The sequence below is a fragment of the Excalfactoria chinensis genome, chromosome 18 (assembly GCF_039878825.1).
Source record: "Excalfactoria chinensis isolate bCotChi1 chromosome 18, bCotChi1.hap2, whole genome shotgun sequence".
Lineage (NCBI taxonomy): Eukaryota > Metazoa > Chordata > Aves > Galliformes > Phasianidae > Excalfactoria > Excalfactoria chinensis.
In genome coordinates this window covers 725,869-747,345 of record NC_092842.1, presented here as the reverse complement: position 1 = coordinate 747,345, position 21,477 = coordinate 725,869, and the positions used below count along the sequence as shown (strand labels likewise).

General features: G+C 43.7%; 1 long non-coding RNA gene across 1 annotated transcript; it reads left to right on the top strand.

The window, feature by feature from the left end:
- Window positions 1-1,859: 1,859 nt before the first annotated feature.
- Window positions 1,860-10,425, top strand: LOC140260286 (uncharacterized). The gene is made up of 3 exons (XR_011905521.1): window positions 1,860-1,906; window positions 7,814-7,946; window positions 10,256-10,425. It is a non-coding gene; the product is annotated as an uncharacterized lncRNA (long non-coding RNA).
- Window positions 10,426-21,477: the final 11,052 nt, after the last annotated feature.

Genomic DNA, 21,477 nt, shown 5'->3' with positions numbered 1-21,477 from the left:
GCTCAGTACTCCTTGCAGACTGCAGTACCTGATTGGTTGGAACTTCTTGCCTGAGGTCACAATGGCAGATTCCCAGCTCCCAGGAAGGAAGGAGGGGATGCTGCCCTGCACCCTGCTCCAGGAAACTGGGACCAAGTGCTTGTGCACAGATGCTCATAGGCTGCCATCCACCAAAGGTGATTTTCCAGAGAGGCATCCTCATGAACAGCATACAGACACTTCACAGAGACTTAGATCAGCTCTCTTTGTACTGTAGGTGCAAGCCATCCAAGGCTGGGAATCTTAAAATGTTCTTGTACAGCCGATGTAGCTTAGTGTTTTATCTTTGGTTACTGATGACTTTGTAAATACTTCATTGACTTTACATGGGAAAAGTACATCAACTTCCTTCTTTCCAATTATATAACAAATATTTATTGCATATAGCTATTCCCATTTTAAATATCCTCTTGACAGCAAATAACTAGCAAAGTAATAGGTATTTTAGAAAGTATTACTGCTGGGCAATCTGCTGGAAAATAAGCAAGTGTGTGGTTGTCTCCAGGCAATGTGGATGCAACAAGTCCTTCTTTTTGTGATAGGCACGTTGCTGAGACACCTCTTCTATAGCACACAAACCAGTAACCCACATCTACTCCACGGATGGCAATGGCAAGAATACTCTCTGGAGTGGTATCACAATAGCAACACCAAGGCTTGGTCTCCATGGGACAGGCAGAAGGAATAAACAGCAGAGCTGCTGAACAGCAAATTGCACCAGCCAAACCTGGTGGTTGTGGCTTTTATTTTGCTGTATGGTTCAGACGGTTCAGCTGTTATAGCTCTGTGACTTCTTCCTTCTAGAGAATTAATCTTTTTCAATCTGTTTGTAGTGAAGGTCGTAATGGAAAATGCTCTGTGGTAGAATGGACTGACAAACTCGGGGAAAAGAAACCAAAAATAGAGGGGGGAAAACACTGCAGAGGGATTTGTTCTTCAAGAAAAAGTGAAAGCACTAACTGCATTAAAGAATTTAGATGAATAGCTGTACTACAGTGTAAATTCAGTGCTCACTATGTCAACTCCAACACGTGGAGTGAAATAAGTTAAAGAATTAGAGTCCTATTAGGTCTTGTAACTGCCTCATCAGCCTTCCCCAGTCTGTGAGGAGTGGTCTCAGTGCTGTTCTCCTAAAGCACTGCCTACACGATCTGCTTCAGCATTATCTTCATATTTTGGCAGCAGACTAGAACTTGTATTTGACATCAATGACAGCACGACACAATGGGTAACCCCCAGCCTGGAAAGCCAAATGGAGGAGGCAGCCTTTTGTCTCATCAGCACAAGAGCAACGATGCACGAGAACCACCAGACGATACTGATAGGAGATTGTGTAGATGTTTAATTTCTGACTCCTTTCTTCTTGTTGCACAGTCAGAATGCTACACTTGCTGCTAAAGGTGGCTTTGCTGCAGCAGCTGTAGCAAAGGTGAGTTTAAGATCCATGCTGAGCTGTGCTGACTGAAGATACCCAATCTGCAGATGAATAAAAGCATCAGCTTTCAACTTTCAGTGAACGTGCAGATTTTCTATTCTTGGCCTATTGAACTGAATCTGGACCTGACTATAAAGGGAATTAAATAATAATTCCATCCATTTTCCCAAAACTGTACAAAACTTTGACTTTCATTGGTGTGTGTATGGGAAACCACAGCCTGAACCTCTGATTAATCAGCTGAGGCAAGTGTTGGGTCAGTTGCAGGAGCACAGGTGAGAGTGATGTAGCTGTGCTCCATGAAGGGGTGGAGCTGGACTCCACCTCCTCTAAGACCTCATTTAAGGGCTGACCCCCACCAAGGCAGCATCTCTTGGAGACTGCTCTGCAGTGGAGACTGTCCCAGCTTTTCCAGCCAAGGCATTGACACTGGTGAGTTTTCCTTTGCATATAACCTTTGAATATTTACCATCATCTTTGTTAATATCTTTGTATTAGCCACCCTTACAGTGTGGTTGACTCAACATGCAACAAAACCTTTCTAAGGCCCTTTCATAACTTGTAAAATGATAATGATTACTGTCTGCATGGCAGGGGAAGGTTAGTTTGCTACATCAGTGTCCAAGATATCACCTTCTTCTACATCAGAGCGTGTAGAAACAACTTGTGCAAAGCATTCAGTTGGCACATAGCAATTGGCTAGTTCAAATTTCTACAAGATTGTTTACAGGGGAATTTGCCTTGGCAGGCTTTTGGCCAGGTCTAATGCTGCTGTCCCACAGCCTGCAAAAAGCTGACATTTATTCAGTGTCACATGTCCTGCTTAATCTAACAGGAATGTGATCAGTGCCCCAGTTTGATCTAGACCAAACTTGTACTGAATGGTGAGCTGAGATTGCACAGATGCACAGTTAGACACAGCCTCAGAAATGTTACTCTTTGAAAATCAATTAGAGCAAAACTATTGCAACGCTTGGAGAAATAGAGGGAAAATGAGCATTACATTAATCCTCAGCTGCACTGAGGAGAATAAGCAACAAACATCCTGCAGCCATAACCTATTATCTTCCAGTTTTCTTCATCTTAGGACAAGGTCCCATGTGAACCCAGTCAGCAGAAAGTCTCATTATTCCATGGGGCACTAACCATGCATCCCTATTAGCTGTTAGGAAAACACCTGGGCTGATCCATTGCCCTGATCTCTGTAAACAAGATAAAGGCTCACCTTGTCAAACCACACCTTTTAGCACACAGGCAAATTTGCTGGTGTCCTGAGGAGATCTGAAGGGTACAAAATAAAAAGCAAGTTGCAAAGCCAACCACAGCAATAGTGGCTGGGAGGATGGCTGAATGCTTTGCTTTCCCTGCAAAATGCTGTCAGTTCAGACTGAGGCTGGAATCTCAAATAAAATGAACCTGTTTTTCCTGCCTGGAAACATCTCAGGACTTCCAAGCAATCTGGTGTCATATTGCCAGCAGTGTTGGGCAAATGATTGATTCCACGGTTTTGGTATCTTTTTTCTTTTCATCTCTCTGTGTGAGTAGTTCAGGATGTCTTCAAGTATAAGTATACAGCTGGATCAGATTTCTTCAATGAAATGATGGCAGGGCTCTTTTCCAGTCCATGTTCATTATGCCAGGAGAATGAGATTCCTGCAGTACGGAGAGCTGTGCTATGGTTTCTGTTCCTATACTTCCTTTGTGCCACTCTTGGCTGAACTAAGAGCTTTCAGAAGTTACTCTAAGAATGCCTGGGCAAATGTGTGCTAAGAGTTTGGTTGCCTGATGTGTGCCCCTAACAGTTGTTCAAAGTAAAAAGAGCAGTAGACTTGGCTGAGTCAAATGCTATCCATCTTTTTGCACGGATGATGTGTCCCTGAGCCAAAGAAGGGGTCTCTCACAGCACTTGCAGCCCAACAGCATATCCCAGCTCCCAGTCTGGGTACAAAAGACCAGAGCTACCGATGTGGTTGGGCTCCAGGTGCCTCTTCAAGCTTGTATAGTCTCAGTAAGATATCTGGGAAGCTAGGAACAGAGATAGGCATGATTGACTTAACCCACTCACCCAGTAAGAGACCTAAGAATTACTCCAGGAAAGTAACTGTAAAAAAAAATAAGAAGCTCACTAAGAATGTACAACTCTGTGAAGCAGGGGACGTGGATAGATGTATATTAAATGTATGCACAAGGTGGGAGGGAAATGCTGGAGACAGCTGGGGAATTTTCTGCCCACCTGGGCAGAGTTCAGGTTTCGAATGAAGTAGCAAAAAAGAAACAGTGAAGGTGCAGTGAAAAATGGGATTTGATGGAATGGGGAAATTGCCTTAAAAATAATTTAATATAATCTTTAAATGCTTGATGTATCAGACAGTAAATTGCAGCAGAGTGTTTTAGAAATATAGTTCATTGCAAAATAATAATAGTAATAGCAATAATAATAAATATATGTAGTTCAGATAAGTGTTTCCCTCTTGGCAGACAGCTAAAGAAATTCACTAAACAAAGAACAGAGAGTGGCCTCTCAATAAACGTAATCCATGTGAATTGGTTTGGGGTGAAAACCAACAATAACTATGGGCAGCAATGCATAAATGTGCTGACACTTTCTATTATGAGACTCCATTCTCACTTTTTGATAACTTTGCTACTTTTGTTCACTTCAGTTGCATTCTCCCACCACAATTTTTCTTCAGTTTGGGTTTGCAAACTTTCCGCTGTGGATCGTGGTTAGGGGTGGAGGTCTCTGAATTTATTGGCCCTGACTCTGACAACAGCCCATGCAAGGGGCCAAAATGATTCCAAGTTTTTTTCCTCCAAAATGTTTTAAAAACCTGGAAGCTCATCCAAGTATTACATTAAAAGGAAAGTGAGGCTCTAAAGGGGAGCACCAAGGAATTCGAAAATGTCATGGAGTCGGTTGCCCTGATCTGTTGGCCATATGGCCCAAGAGCCCCAGCTTGTCTGCCTGGCAGAGTGGTTGTCTAATATCATTGCAAGAAGTCAAGAGATTATAATGCCATATAATACTAGATTTTCCATTTTAGCCTGGGAGAAAAAGAAGATCTGTAAAAATATGACTTTCACATTACAATTTCACTTGAAATATTTATTGCTGTTTGTGCATAGCTTCAGCAGTGAAGAGAATCTCCCGTTACAGCTTTGTTATGACTATTTCAGTGAGGATCATCACTTACATCCACAAATGGCTTTTGGTGCCTAAATATCTCTTCTGTTTAAATCCAACTTACAGACTCCTCTGACAATCACTGATGTCCTTCATAGACATCATATTCTCTTGCAGATCCATATTCTTCATGTTTCTACCCAAACCCTGAATCTACCTTTCTGCTTCTGACCCTGGTTACAGCCCGCTTCTTGCCAAATATTGGGTTAATTCTATGTGTCTGACACAGACATTCTTTCCCAGCTCTGTGATGTAATGGTCTCAGGGAGACTCTGGTTTTGACTTGTGCTGGATGTCATGGATGGATGGATTGGCCATCTCCTCTTTTGCCATCTTAAGGGTGACCCAGGTCTGGAGCAGGTTGCCCACACAGGGTGTGGGGTCTCCGTTCTTGGAGACATTGAAAACCCAATAGGACTTAGTCCTGAGCAACCTGCTCTTGGAACAAGGAGGTGATACAGAACCACTGAATTATAGGATGGTTTAGGTTGGAAGGGACCTTGGAGTTCATCTCATCCCATCCCCCTGCCATGGACCGGGTTGAATATCCAACATCTGCTCCTGTGATACTTCACAGTTATCTCAGATCCCTGTTTTCTGAAGATCCACATCTTCACTGAAGAGTGAATGATAAGTGAGACCCCTTGTTTTACACAGAGTGGATAAACTCTCATGAAATGTAATGTTTCTATGAGAAGTCTCAGTGCTGCTGCTGCAAGTTTCAAAGGAATCCAAGGAAGCAAATTGATGCACTTGGATTTAGGCTGTCTGCAAAGGAAAATTTCAGCAACTCAGCTCTGCCAGTGTAATTATACACCTACAAGTACAACTCTTCACATGAGCCCTTGCAGGCAGCTGAGTTTTTTTGTTTTATCTTGCACTGCATTTAAAGCAAAGACACTAAACTGGAAAAAGCATCTGTAGGAAGGAACTTGAGTGGGAGTTGTACTGGTAAAATTATAACGGCGGTATAATTATCCTGATCAATTTTCCATATAAAACAGACTTCAGAAGAACTCATTTGTTAAACGGTATGTAAGCCTCAGCCTTTACTCTTGTGGCGTCTCTGTTCACCAATCAACATAATGAACATAGGCAATTAAGGTGCACCAGGAACCTGGCTACATTTCCTGAAGGCATTTCCCAATGTCCAAATGCTTGATTTGCAAAATTAACGAGCTGCTAAGGTCCCTTGGTATAAATCAGCACATCTCCACTGACTTCAGCTGAGATCGTCTTACACAGACCAGCTGAAGTTGGGTTCTTTTGTACGGCACGGTCTGCTCCAAGAAGCAGAATTATGGTTATTTTCAATATTTACATCTTGATCCTAGAAGTTAATTTGGACAATGTAACCAATGATTGAATTAAATAGCAGCCTCGGCACAACCGTAAGCACTTGTGCTGGGAAAAAATGGCACTTTTCTACAGCGTGAACTCTGCATAGCGAGGTGCCATTCTCTGCTCTACCGTAATGGCCAGTCTCAGAGATCCCAGTTTTCATCCAAACAAATTTCTTCCCACAAAACTACATAAAAGCTGCAGGATTGAGCCCCCCAGAAGCCAGGAACCAGCGCTGCCTCCTCATTAGCAGTAGGATATAATAGTAGCTGTGGTACATTTGCCATTTGCTAGGTGAATGCCATTTAAATATATAAAAGATTCTGGTACTTGATTGTTCAGCAGCAGAAAGCGAATTGATGTCAAGTCCTTTGCTCACAACTGTGTTGGCTAATGCTGCCCTCAGGGGGTGAGTCTCTTTCTAAAACCTGAAGTGTTTATGGCTGATTTGAATGAAAGTGATTTGCTCAAAAACCTTCCCGGTATTTAGTGGTTTGAGCTTTAGAGGACCGGCCCTATTCCTACAAAGGATCTGATTTCAATTCTCTACTTTGTTCCAGAAAAGCATGGAGAGAAGAAAGAATGCAAGGAGCAGTGTGAGAGGTGCAGCTTGTCCTGTTCTAGCAGCAGTTTGACCCACAGCTTCGTTCCCCTGCTGCAAGGACCTGGCTTTGCTCAGGAGCAGCATTAATTTGTAGGCAAAAAGCGACATAGGGATCTGAGTGTGGGGCAAGTTGCACAGGTCCAGAGAAAAGGGATGAAGGTGATGAGAAATCTAGAAAGCTGTGTGTTGCTTAAGCTCTGGTAGGAAGGGTGAAGAGGTGAGAACAGGACGATGCTCAATCCGGGGGTGTCTTCAAAAGGAGAGTGAGAACAAAGCGCTGAGATGGGCTCTAACAGCAGTTTTATACTCCCATCTCTGAACGGCTGTAATCATAGACACTGTTGCATACACGGCTTAACCATTTGGCTCTGTACAGTCTCTGCTGGCAGAAGCACCTGGGAGGTCAGAGGTGGCATTTGTTTGGGGCTATGGGAAAGAGTGGGAATGTTTCAGGGGGCAAAACCGCCATGAAATTGCATCCTCGTGTTTTGGAGATGCTCCAAGTGAAGGTTCAGCAGCACAGAGATGTTTTGAAGAGCCCAGCATGTTCCAGAAAGAGCTGCGTTTCTTGCAGTGTGCAAATAGGCCAAGCTGAGTGTCCTTCACAGAACAAGGACACTGAAGCATTTCAGATGCAGAATTTACAGCATTTTTAATGACCCGTTCTTTACTCACATTCATTATTTAGGTCTGACTGTGTCAGAAACCTGAATATTTCTCTTTATTCTTGGAGACAGATATCATTGCTGAATTGGAAGTTTTTCATCTGGTATTTACCTTGAACTGACCTCTGTCTCTCCTGCTTACATGAACACTGATATACACTAAAACAGACCCAGAGCTGTTATCTGTTTCATTCTGTGTGAAGAGCAGAGACTCTAAGGCCTTTTCTATCACTGATGGAACCAGAGTTGGTTCCATAGCAGGACATGAGGATGGTCAGAGGGCTGGAACACCTCTGCTACAAATCGGAGCTGAGAGAGTTGAGATCAGGCTGGAGAGGAGAAGGCTCTGGGGAGATCTCCATGCTGTGTATGTCTGCACAGCACAGAGCCAACCAACAGGGGGTCTGACTTTGATAACCTCACAAGTTTTTTCCTATGGTAACAGTAGAGACATAGACGCTTCTGCATAGAGGCAATTGTTTTAGCTCATGTTTCTTACTTCGTGAGTTCTAATGCATTCATTTTAATTTCTTGCTATGGTAAAGTCTTTAAAGGTTGCATGTCAGAAATGTGCATAGAAGAATGTCAATCTTGGATGGATTCTGTGGATGGAGATAGTGTTTTATGACCCGAGTCTGGGATGGAACGACAGGGACAAGTCTCATCCTGCATCTGCAGGTACGTAAGAAAAAGCCTTTTACCTTTATAACAAGTCTGAGCTGCAGCCCGAGTTCTGGGAAAAAAATGACTGATGGGGACCTAGTAACCTTTGGTATTTTAGTTCTCATCTTACAGTATCCATAGGCAATTAACATTCTGCAACCTCCTTCAGAGCTACTCGTGCTCCTTTAGAAATACGTATGTTCTTTTCGGGAATCTGACAGATTCTGCCAAGTCACCGCGTCGCTTCAAGTCAGTTTTCAGAACTGCTGTTTTCCAGTCAGGAAAAAAATTAGAAGATATATATTCCTGTTTCGGAGCTTTATGGCTTGGCACAATCCAGCTCCGAGGGAACTCCTATGGCTGTGCTCCCAAAAATCCCACTGGAAATGGGATATCTATGGAAGATGAGCATCCACACAGCAGCTCCTTGGCTACCCAAAGGAGACCTGTGAGTGAATCAGTACTGTGTGGGTCGAGCGTCCAGCAGTGTTTCTGGCTTTCAAAATACATTTGATTTCGTATCTCTGTGGATATCAGACAATATTCTGCATTGTGAAGAGAGCGTAGAAATCATGTGTGTGAATTCCAGCACAGTAAGTGAAGGAAAAAAAGCCTCCAAGGAAATAAAATCTCGAAGTGGACTTTCAGAATTTAATGCAGGTTTTGTTTGATTGCAAATGAAAACCATGTGGAGGCTCTGCAGAACAGATCTCAGGGATATTTTCTTTTTTTCTTACTCTAAGTGGTCTTTCAAGATTAAATGCTAAAAGACACTGGTCTATGCATGCAGATGGGGCACCGAGACGTGGCTAACTGCAGTGTTAGGTGTGCTATGCAGTAATGTGAGAAATCTCTGCCTTTAAAGGAGGCAAAGGACCCAAAGGCACAGTTTGGAGTGAGATGTAACCTGCTGGTGCTCTTTGGGTTTATTTTTCCTGACAAACCTTTAGACCTGAGAGCCTGTAGCTATCTGGGTGGGATGCAGGATTTGGAAATGGTGTTTTCTAAGCACAGATTTGGTGGCTGCCACTAATTGGTTTGTCGGGATGATCAGATATGCTTTGCCTTTCCAATGAACCCACTAACACAGTCTGCCTGGCTTTTTGCCTTTCCTTCACATAGTAATGTTAGAACTGTGGAATCATTTGAGTTGGAAGGGACCTTAAAGGCCATCAGGTCCCACTCCCTGCAGTGCTCAGGGACACCCACAGCTCCACCAGTGCTCAGAGCTCCATCCCCTGACCTCAAATGCCTGCAGGGATGGGGCACCACCGCCTCTCTGTGCAACCCGTGCAGCACCTTGCCACCTTTGTATGCAATTGTCCTTTCTAATTCTTAAAACTTTCAGAAAATAATGGATTACTAAATGAAATATCGTTACAGGCAGCAGAGAATTGGAGCAGAACTCAGTGGGCCAAATGACTGATGGCAGCGTTTGTCCTTAAAGCAGAACTCGTGGTGTGAGGCCCAGGACTGCCTGAGTGGTGATGTTCAGTGCCACATAAGTGTGAGTGAAGATGTGTGTGTGTAGAAACACTTGCGGGTGTTTTTTTTACAATCAGCACAGCATGCAAATATGTATTTCTGCTGAAATTATGTTCAAACAGTCAAAGTAGAAACAGATGTATTGAAAATATAAATACAGGGCTTGATAAATATTTTATCATCAAATATTTCAGAAATGTCATCTTTAAAAACATGAAAATTCAGCCTCAGGAAGACCAAAATATTTAATCACTCTCACCAAGTTCTTAAAAGGGAATCTCTTTCTATCAAATTCCTTCTGAATAAAAGAATGAATTTCCAGGTGCTGTGAGCTATATTTATTTTAATCAAAATCAGTCAGTTAAAGGAGATAGAATAATCAGTGAGGTCATTATTAAGTGAGATAACAACTTCTGAATGAATACTCTCATTAATCTAATTATAAAATGGAATGGTATCCTACTAATCAGGCTGTTAATTGAATCACAGAACATGTAAGGCTGTAATCACAGTTATTCGAACCACGCCGGGCTCAAAGCACAAAAGAGACCCAGAGCCTCTGGCAGAGACCACATTTGCTCTACAGAGTGGTTTCTGGCTGACAGTGGGGTTGGGAAAAGGTCTGGTTTCTTAGAGGAAGCTGCTCAGATGGCCATTTGGATACATGGCCATTTGGATACACAGCCATCAGGAGAGTCCTGAAGGCTGCTTGGTGCTGGAGCATGTCTTGTTCAGTGCTGGACAGACATCCTTGGCTTGTAAGGGTGCAAGCAGACTGTGTTTCAGATCTACAGAGAGGTATTGCTCCTCTTCCAATTCTCTCTCTTTTCTCTTTGTAGGGTGGGTGCAGAAAATGCTGCCAGTACTTCTCACCTATGTCACCAGTAAGTCTACAGGGGTGGCTCTGTGATGGAGTGACAGCTGTGACAAAGGAAGGACAGTTGATATTGTCTGCTTGGACCTGTACAAGGCCTCTGACACGATGCTGGGCCACATCCTTATCTTTAAATCAGAGAGAGATGGATTTGAAGGCTGGAGCAGTTGGTGGATGCCCCATCCATGGAGGCAATCAAGTCTGGGCTGGATGGGACCCTGGGCAGCCTGACCTGGCAGTTGACAACCCTTCCCATGGCTGGTGGGTTTGTAGATGGATAATCTTTAAGATCCCCTCCAACCAAAGCTGTTCTGGGATTTTCTGAGGTTGCTTTGCTCAGGATGGAAAGCTAAAAATTCTGCATCTCTAATTGGTACCAGGTGAGTGAGGAATGCTTGCTTGTTTTAGAACATATACCAACAAATATATGCACTGGAGCTTGATGAAAAGCTGAAATGACATACCCCTGAGTGAGCTTTCCAAACAGTGTAACAGGTTGTTAAACATTTGAGAAGAAAGATAACATTGTACAAATTGTATAGAAAATAGGCAGCAGAACCACTGAACCAGCCAGGAACGCATTTCAATGGGAGAGGAGGCGCATTTCTTGCCGAGGTATCACCCTGTATCTTCCTACATTTTTTGCTCATAAATTCTTTCCAAAGTCTGATCTCGCAATCTATTTCTTTGAAGAAAAAGAGAGAGAGAGAGAGAAAGAGAAAAGGATTTTTCTTCTACTTATTAACGCCTGCTAAGAATTTTCACAGCTATTAGTAAAAACAGAGGATTTTATTTCACTTCAGCAGATCCGGGAGCCAACTGCTGTCCCACCAGACGTGTATTGAAATTTCCAGTAAAAATACATTGTCACAAATAATATGGAAAGTGCACTTCATTGCAGCGCTCAGACCGTGTTTTCTGCTCTCTGTTCCACAGCCTTTTGAAATACGAAGTAAATTTGGATTTAGATAAAGGAAGAATGGTCACTCGGAACCGATCCCATAATGAATCTTCCTTCCTGAGAGGGAGATCGTGACATGAAGATCCTATGAGAGATGGAGTAAGTATGAAAGGACATGCGTAGGCTGAGGGATCAGGTGGGAGCTGCACAGAGGTAGGGCTTATTTTCTAGTGCTGAGGCAGGAACAGACATCGTTATTTTCTATTTTTTTTTTAAATGAAAACTAAGAATTTCTTGAGTAGCTTAAAGCAAATGGTTGCTTTTGAGACTGGCTCGGACCAGGCGCACCAATGGGATGATCACAGACAGAGGATGCATGATAGCACAGGAAAGATGCAGCATAATGAATTGTAAGATGTGGTTGCACGCATAAATCTCCCCCTATCTCAGGCCTCCGTGCTGCTTCATAAATCTTTCTACTAATTAAAAGTGACCAGAATTGCTAGGCAGAATATTATCTGGCCAAACACTGATAGCCCACAGTGAGGACACCTTCAGCCAGTTCTTTACACTTTGAAACCCATTCACCATTTCACAGCATGATCTCTGAAGCCAGGCTGGCCTGATGTTCCCACCAGCAGCAACTGCCTGTTCGATGCCTTCTGTGACTCAGAGGAATTGTTCAATGAGTGAGAGATGGGAACTGGTGCTTAAATAGTCTGTATCACCAGTGAGGAATGGCTGAGGTGGGCTGCTGGAGATTCAGCTGGAGACTGTTGCACTATTGTGAGTCTCAGGGCACTACTATTGAAATTTGGGATATCAAACACTTATGTGAGAGCATTAGCCAAGATGTAATCCTGCTTACCCAAATCAGCCTAATATACAGAGAGAATTGGAAGTGCAGGTTTCTCCTGCCAAGCTATGCCCCAGGCCATGCTGAAAGCTTGAATGTATCCAAGGAAAGCATCCAGAGGCAATGGTCCAGAATCAAAACTGATTTCATTTGGCTTGTTGAGGGGAACCAAGTTCCAGATGATGGTGGTTTCTTACTTACAGTAGTTGGAGGTGGTTTGTGTCTTACCTCAGACATTTACCTCCACCATTTCTGTGCTTTGGGAATTGGAACCTTTTGTAGCTTAATAGCTTCTGTAGCTTTTGTCTTCAGCAAAGCCCTCTCACTCCAGGCCCCAGGAGAAGCTTTTCTGCCCATCAGACAACCCTCACGGCATCACCTGGTGTATGCATCATCCCTCTCCTGCTATGCATCATCCCTGTCCTGCCCCTTGACCTCCACCCCACAGCAGCAAGGCTCAGGCTCCTGCTCAGAGGTGAAGGCAGTGATTTGATGCACCAAGGGTGAGTGGGGCCCTCAGAGCAGGTAAGGCCACTCCAAGCACATTCAGAGTGCTGAGTACACACTGGGGCACTCCTACCTCTGAAAAGGTTTTGCAGAAGATACTGATAAGGCGCTCAGGGCCAAATTCGGCTGTGCTTGCTGCCATCAGCTTAGCTGACTTGCTGATGTGGGTGTGTATCTGCAAGATGAAGGGAGAAGCACTGGAGATAAAGAAGAAAATCCACCATTATTAAACATTCCCTTCCACCATTTACCAAATCACATAATACTGATACTCTCACTATTTCGCCTCAGGAAAGGCATGGTGTGTTAAAATTAACAGCGATTCTATATTCATTGCAGGCTCCTAATTAACCAGGCTGGGCCGTACTGCTCCAGCCAGATAATTCCCCAATATTTAGCCATTAGTTCTTTCCAATTTGGCCTGCTGCTGCTTCTGGCAAGTTTTGTCTCATAAACAATTACGCTGAATGCCAGATGTCCCAATAGACTGCTCTACTTTCACTCGCGGCTGTCTCATCAGGCCGGCTTTGCTGGAGCTGGGGAGACAGTTTGACATTTGACATCCGTGTGTGTATAAAGCGGAGGGTCAGCCAGAATCCCAGCGAGGACTTTTAATTACAGCTGAACATACACACTCGTATCACAGCTATTTTCTGCACCCACGTTTCATGCTCCGAGGAGGACCTGAGCTCCTGCCATCCCCTTTTTTCTCTTGAGTTTGATTTGCACTGGAGAAGGGTTGGGAGATGGTGACCTGGATATGGGGACTGGCAAGGGGTGCATTAGTGTGAAGCACATCTTTTTCTCTGCAGGGAGGAGCGGTTGGACCAAAGTGCTGTTTATTATTTACTTCAAAGCAAACTTCACAAAAGACGTGTCTATTACATGAAGAAACTTTTAGAGCTGAAAAGGCTTCATTTACCTTAATGCAGAGGAACACAGTTCCCAGCTGAAATTTCCTGAAAGAGAGTCCCACGAGATTCAGAAAGAAGCAAAGAATGTGCATTTTAATATAATATTCTTTCAGATTCTCACATGAAACACTGCATGTTTTTATGCTCGGCGCGGCAGCTTACTTTTATTTTAAAATAAACAAGCTCGGGTTTAATGGAAGGGCACTTGTTGACAGACAGATTAATTTCTCGCTGAAGAAACACAGAAAAAGCACAGGTAAATTCCTGATACGAGTGTGTTTTAAGATAAAAGGCTGATGGTATTTCGTATTCCTGAGCTGCTGGTTTAAGCAGGCGTGAATTGATCCAGCTGGAGCAGTTGAAGTTGGTTCCAGGGCAATTAGGACAGTGTTGCCCATGGGTACGGGCTGTGGAGACGTGGTGGTGGCACTCAGGAATGAGACAGATAGAACTTTGCTGTTGTTTATTATCAGGTTGAGAAATAAAGGAGCTTTTTCACTCTACCAGCATTGTTAAGATGTCCACCCTGCCCTAATCAGGCAGAAGCTGGTAACACTTGCTCCTAATGATGGGCATTGCCTTATTTAGGTCATGGTCCAAGAAAAAGGGAGCCCCTGAGGTCCTCCTGTCCTCTCTCTGCCCCTAGAATTGGATTGCTCTTGTTTCCAGAGGGCAAATAAGCCTAGGGGGCTAAGATGACTGCCCTGAGCAGCTCAGAGACATAAGTGAGAAAGCAGTGGGAAGGCACTGAAATCCAATATGCAATAGAGTCTGGAGTGGGCTCCCAAGGCAAGTGGAAAAATCCTGGGAGTTTGGGCTCTGGGTTTAACACAGAGAATAACCTCATCCAAAAGTCTGTTAGGATGGAGCAGATGGGCTGCAAGGACAAGAAGAGACAACTGAGCAGCAAATAAACCTATATCTTGAATCGCAGAAAGTGTAGAAAAAAAGTGAGAATTGGTAAAAGTCAAGCTGAGTTAAAGCTGAATTGAAGTGAATTGTAAAAGACTTGCTCGTGTTATGAATAAATAGAGAAGAAAGGAAGGAGGGTATTTGCTGATCAGTGATGGTGAGGATTAAGGATTTTTTGGATGTGGTCCCAAAATTACAGATATATTTTGTGTCAGGTTTCAGTAATGAAGAAAATGCTGAATGCAGAAGTAACAGCAGGATTCTGCTGTGAGACAGAGCTTGAAAATGGAGCTGGCCACCTCAATGGAGGAGCGACTTCTGGACAACTCAGAGCTTGGGAGGGAGCCGAGGGCCATGCAGTCCAGCTTGGACCACTGAAAATAGCCAGAACATCAAGTCCAGACCCAGCCATAAATCTACGGTCTCCTCCCTTTCTCTATCTAGAGAACTGTATGTATATATATGCATTAAGGTGAGCAGAATCTAGCTGGTGTTCATTGACCATTGCTTCATATTCAAGTGAAAGGGAGCCTGGAGGACATCTCTGTGCCCAGAGATGGTGGACTGTGACTGCAGCAAGGCCCACCTGCAGGACCTCTTCATGCCCCCCGTTTGGCCTCCGTGAGCATTATCTTCTTATTAAAGGAGGGAGAAATAATTAATTAACCAATTAATTAAACTTTCTTTGCTTTTTATTCCAGTTCAACTTGTAATTTAAAACTAGCACAACAGCTAAGATACCAGTAATTAGGAAGGCAGTCAGGTAGACACCGGGATTTCAAGATGAAATTTGCGACCCAGAAGAAAAACTGAACCAGAGGCTCTTGTCTACCTTATCAGAGTCATTTCCTTCTTCTTCTGAGGACTGGGGCAGCATTACAGCACCTGTGACTCTACAGGAGGATAAGGGAAAGGGGATCTGCCTTTCTGCAGACTGAGCAGAGCGCAATGGACAGGTTCCCTCTAAAGGTGATGCCCAGAGATGAGTTTCAAATGCATGATAAAGGATTTTATTTTAATGTCAGAAGAACCATTTCTGTGCTTTTTGCATGCTTGAAAACTTTTCAGAACGGTACCATCATCAGTCATTATTTTCCCCCTTATATTTATGCAACATATTATTGTGACTTTAAAATTTAAATGAAGATGGAGTTTGGGACATAGGACACTGTATAATGCATTCACTCATTTGCATATTAGAATTTAGAAAGCAACAAATGATCATTTATTTTTATTATAAGGGGAGCTGGCAGAACTGCTTTACGCTTCAGGTTGCCTGACAACTCTGCTTCAAAACATCGTTCTGCATCTCTTAAAGCCTTGCCAGATCCTGAGCATTCTGTCAGGAACTCTCCAAGCTGAGTTCCTGCCTCAGATTGATGCTTTCAATACAAATATTCATTGGAAACTGAAACTCAAATAGGTCGATTGTCTCTTTGGACACAATTAAGGGAGATATATTGCTATGCTGATGTCTAAAAGCTCTTGAAGTTTTTCTGTGTGTGTGTTGAATGGCTCTGATAGCTTCATGGTTGGGAAGTGTGACAGTCTGGCTAGATGTGTGTCTTATTGCTTCCATGGACAACAGCCAGGTGTGTAAGTATTGTGTTCTACAGGACAAAATAACCTTCAGAGCAGGGAAAATCTGCTGGATCTTCCTGTCTCCATGACAAAGGTGGAACCTTCACCTGTGGTGCAGAGCTGCTTGGAGAGCAGAGGGCTTTGAGCTGAGCACACCCACCCCTGCCCAACTACGTTGTCCCCCGTAGAGCAGGAAGATGGGGACGATGCATGTAGATGCGTAGTGGAGGGACCCACATCTGTGTTCTGCTCCCAGGAGCTGCCAGCAGGGAGGAAGGGTTCTGTGCTGTGCTGTGCACACGGGGTGACTTCAGTGTGTTCCCGGGCGTTTCCCATGGCTGCCTACCTTTCTATTAAAAAAAACGACTAATTAGAATTTTCTTTCTGCTTTTGGCTTTGGAAAAAAAAAAAATTAAAAATGCATAAGCCCGTCCGTACTGCATATGTATATTTTATTGCTGTATAATTGGGATCTTCATTAGTTCCCTGGGTGGCGAAGTGACAGGCTTTTCATGTGATACAGACACTAATGCACTGCGATACACTTCCCTTTTATTTTTTTTTCTCCGAGATGCTCATTGCTAAACACATGCAATGCTCCCTAATAAGGATTTATGCATAAAGCCTCTTTTTTGGGCAACGCTCTCCACTGTAGCACCATTGAAAGACTCTGACTGCAGCAGGAGCGGGGGTGGGAGGGCCACTTGGAGATGGAGAAAGTATTAATCACGTTAATCCCAAACCCCGGGGTATAATTGCTGCTGCTCTCAAAACAAAATGTTACTTTTATCTAAATTACTAAAGTGGGAAAAGTGCAATCCAGTTTAATTTAGAACTGGTTGAGAGGGAAGGGAACAGCGGGGCTCTGGGCACCAGCACCGTCCCCGTCTCTGTGAGGACCTGAGATCTTCCAAAGCCAGAGGTGGCTCATCTGGAACCATCAGGGATGGAGGGAGATCAAAGGGCTGATGAAAGCTGTAGGTGGAAGGCGGCCAACCCTGTGAGGGAGATTCCCAGTCATCTTCTTCATCTCTTTTTCTGCCAGAATTCAAGATCCTCCCTTCCTTAGGAGCCCAGGGAAGTTTTTATTTCACTACTCAGGACATTCGCTACCCAATTTCAAGTTTAATATGCTGATTTGTATTTCAAATCAAGACCAAGATGCTTTTGTCTTGCTCCAGAGTGATAATTTCAAATGGAGTTTCTCATTCCAAAAATACCATGTTTAATAAATTAACATCTCCTTTTTGGAAAATGGATACCCTTTGTACCAGCATCTGGCCCACGAGGAGGTCAGTCGGTTACTCAGTTTCAATTGCCCCTTGGTCCTGGTAGCTGATATTTGTCAAGATGAAAATAGCAATAAACCTTCCCTATCCAGTTCTTCTCTGGTTCACTGGGCTCTGTTTTCTCTCCATCCTTCTGGTTCTATCCCAGCAGTTTTTGAGCTCAGACTCTCCCACACCAGATCTGATTTCTCACCCCCATGCACAGTGACTTTGAAGTGTTTGCAGCTGGAGGAGACACAACTTAGATTGAGCAGGAGGAAAGAGAAGTGCAAGACAACGTGTTCACAGTTACAGGTGGCGAAGGGCACAGCTCTTCATGTGGGATCTGGGCCAGCTGTGCAACAAAGTCTCTCCATCCATCTACATCTAATAGACTGCCAGGGACTTCAGAGGGAATTCATCGGGTGAGATTTCGATGCCTCCAAGAGCCACAGATGACCAACTCACTGTGCAAGAGACTGACCCATTATTTATTAGTTCAAATGGGTTTCACTTCTGTGCAGGTCTGGTATCCCACCACATGAAAGTTTTGCAATTCGTTCTGACAAGGCCTTAAAATAATAATAATAATAGTAATGCAATATGCTTCTGCAAGACGTACTGCTTTCCTGACCACAACCAACCCTGTGCTTACCAGGATCAAACAGCCTGGCTAAAGGAGATTTCAGTGCAAAAAAAAACAGTGTGAGAATGGAGAGGAAAGCCGAGTCACTGTGCAGATACTCCCAAGGGCTGGTCCTCTGCTCAGAGCTTGTGTCAGTGATGCTTGTTCAGTGATTCATGATAAGCTCATTAGAACATGGAGTTACTGGGAAAAAAACTCCTCCACACCAAGTAATGTGCTCCTGTCACTGTTGAATTGGATCTGACGCCAGCATACATTTTAAACTGTGCATTTTTTAATTCTAAAAACACTGTTGACAAATACGTGTCCCAGTTTTTTAAGACTGATCGTATTTCTGTTCTCTAAGCAGAATAAAGATCAGCTCTTCCCTTTGTTGTCAGAAATTCTAATTCACTGCTGCCCACTACTGCAATCAGTGCTTTTATTGCAAAATCCCCCGACTGAGAATCCTCACACTGTGCCAGTGACAAACCTTGTGTCAGGATGGGGTAACACTGAAGGAACAGACATCCTGGTCAGGTCCATCTACCCATTACAAAGTGCTGCCAATGGTCACCAGAGGATGCTCAGGAGAAACAGAGAAACAGAGCTGGTGTGGAGCAGCCTTTCCCTGGTGAGCCCCATCTCCCAGCAGGTGTCTTATTGTTTAGCATTGTTCTGCACCGTTGGATGTCAGATCCCACCCTTTTTAGCCATGAGTCTGTTCCACTGCTTCCTGGTTCTGTTTGCACCTTTGGGCTCATGTATGGGAAATCACAGCCTGAACCTCTGATTAATCAGCTGAGGCAAGTGTGTGGTCAGCTGCGGGAGCACAGGTGAGAGTGATGTAGCTGTGCTCCGTGAAGGGGTGGAGCTGGACTCCACCTCCTCTAAGACCTCATTTAAGGGCTGACCCCCACTGAGACAGCATCTCTTGGAGTTTGCTGCCCAGTGGAGACTGTCCCAGCTTTTCCAGCCAAGGCATCGACATTGGTGAGTTTTTCTTTGCATATAACCTTTGAATATTTACCATCATCTTTGTATTAGCCACCCTTATGGGTTCACCAGTGTGCTCAGCCATTGTGTTACTGACTGTAACTGCGTGATCCTTAGTGGTTTTGTGCCCCTTGCTTTATCCCTAGAGATGCTGACTGCAGGTTTTAGAGTTCTCTGCTCCATGCTGACAGTTCTCTGCTCACTGTGTCAGTGTCATTCATGATTCTGTGGCTCTGTTTAATTTACCACTGTAGACAGACTCCCCCCAGCTCCAGCGTTACTCTCTTGAGATATAAACGTCTCTGATTGTGATTCTGCGGTTCCTCTTCTTTCATGTTGTTGCGCAGCACAAGGGCCTTTCCTTTCACCCTACGAGTACTATCAGGGAAAACTTCATTGAGGAAATCTGAGTTCTCAAGGCTACAACTGTCCTCACCTGCAGGATCCCAGGGTGCTGTACTGGTCAGTTTGGGATGTTACATCTGCCTTATGGGTCTGCTTAGATTGTCTACAGACTTTCCTTAAAACAATGAGGAAAAAAAAGAAAGAATCTGGCTTCTCATTTTGCAGCTTTCCATATTTCCACTTCAACCTTTTAATCAATTGGCAAGAAATTTTCCGTCTTCCATTTTCTGGTGCCTATGTATGTAGAAGGGATGGGTTACCCAGCACTGTTAATAGGTTGGAATTTCATTTTTTTCATCACGGCTCTTTGGAAAATAACATCTGGTCTCTATGAATTTTTATTACTCAATTTTTAATTTCAACCCTAAAATATAAAGCGATTCTTTACACCCATCCCTTGTAATGAAAGTTTCCCATGTGGGAACATTACTGGATTCCTCTGTTTATTTAACTTTCCTGTTGAACTATTCCTTCCATTGTTGTCCCTCTGACTTTTGAACTTCCATGGGTTCACAGGCCCCGCAGCATTCGCTCACCTCCTTGTGCTTGAAAAAATGTGAATGCCTTTAGTGAGTGCTTCCTTAAGCACAGAACTTTTGGCCCACATTAATGGTTTTACATTAACTTGCAAGAATTTATTTTCCCCATCTGAAAGGTATCTTGTTAGTTCAAGTCAGTTCAAGTCACTTCTTTTACGGCTGCTCCATAACCATGACCAGAATTATTTCTGTTCATTAAGAGTTTTCAGTTCTGTTCCAGAGCTTCCAATATAACGTCTTTTAAAAGTATCCCCACCACTTTCAATCATTTGATCCTTTTTGCCATTCCTTTAGATTCCCTTTTAACTGGTCTCCTCTTTTTTGTTGGTTCTTTTTTTTGGTAGATTCCCTTTAAACCGTATCAGAATTATTTCTGTTTTTCCCCCACACACTCCTGCAGAGTTCTGAACTTCAGTCTGTTATGGTCACTCTTGCGGAGCCGTGTTTTGATGGCTGGACCTTGAACCGGCTCTCCCACACTGCTCCACTCTACATCAAAAGTTGCTTCTCCTCTTTCATACTCTCTGAAGGAAGTCACTTAGTCTGCCTGAAAATGCAGGCTCACACCTCACCCCTTTCTAACAGTCACTGATCACCATGGGGGTAATTGAAGTCTACTTCTAATATGACTCAGTGCTTGATGACCTCCATCACCACCACAATGTTCTCACTTGTGCATAGACTACAGTGTGCATTTCTTCCCACATCTTTGTGCAGTTTACGTCACAGGAATTGTTTTACTTATTGTTAAAACAAACATTTTATTTACCTTTACGATTTCCCTAATGCCTCTTGTCCACTGCTGCTGGTTACTGTTGTTACTCCATGAATTGCACCCCAGTTTGAATGCCCCACTGATTGCTACTGCTCTGCCAGGTACCCAGTAGGCCTGTTAAGTCAATTCTCCCACTTAAAATTGAGTTCTCTGTTCACCTGTCTTAATCTTTTAAACTCTAGCATCCAAACAGACTCATGCAAGTATGATTCCATTCAGTCTTGGCACAGATGTTGTTTCTTAAACTGAGTTCTTAAAGGCCATTTCTAGCTGAGGTCTATTTTGGCCACGTGGGAGCCCAACACTCCGGGGCACTTTGTATTAATTCAAAAAATGGTTGAATTCCTATCAAGTCCACATCTCAATCCTGTGTGCATTTTTCTCATACATGCCTTGAGACATTTCCTTTCCCCTGTGTCTGCTTCACGGTTGGCTCTGAGGGCATCACTACACCGTTGAGATCTTGCTGTTTAAATCCTTAATATCAAATTAAGGTTTGTGTCTATAACTTTCCTTCTGTTATCCCTTGGTCCAGTGGTACTCACAAAGACCACCACCATTATCTTTTCTCAGCATTAGGAGCTGAGCTAGACCCCTTATGAGGTCTGCACATCATGGCTCATCCCGTGGTCCTCTGGGAGCAGATAACAGAATTGTAAGGGTAGGGAGGGACCTCTGGAGATCACTGAGTCCACAGGTCTGACAGATCCTCCCCATTGCATCATCCATATGGGATCATCACATGCTGTGATTGCCATTTTGTGGTGTCTGTTGGCAAGTGTCCTCTTCTGGGTGTCCACACCTCTCATGGATGACGATAATCAGACAGAAGTCCAAATCTCAGGTTACTGGGGGAAAGAAAGTGTCATGGTGGTAACCTATGACAGAAAGTGATGTGTTGTGATTGG